The sequence below is a fragment of the Mobula hypostoma genome, chromosome 30 (genome assembly GCF_963921235.1).
Source record: "Mobula hypostoma chromosome 30, sMobHyp1.1, whole genome shotgun sequence".
NCBI lineage: Eukaryota > Metazoa > Chordata > Chondrichthyes > Myliobatiformes > Myliobatidae > Mobula > Mobula hypostoma.
Genome location: NC_086126.1, coordinates 1,997,625 through 1,997,959, shown reverse-complemented (window position 1 = coordinate 1,997,959; position 335 = coordinate 1,997,625).

Here is a 335-nt window from a genome sequence, read left to right as displayed (position 1 = left end):
GCCGATCACTTACAGTGTATCTTTGACGAACCTGAAAGTCGCTGATTAACTACAGTCAAGAATAGGTGATGGATAAATTCCCTTTGAACTCTGAAGTCCAAACCATCGAGAAGTTCTCGGTCAAAGGTGTAACCAACACTATCCCTGTTTATCCATTCGAAAGACGCCGTTTTTAATTACCTACCTGGAAGTATTTGCCTCAAAGCATAGTTCATTTTTTAATGGAATATTAAGTTTTGCCACCATTCTGGAAGAAAGAGGCCTTTTTTGACATTAAGATTCAAGTTTATTCATCAACATTCAAGGTAAATATTATCACAAAAGTACATCAAGAT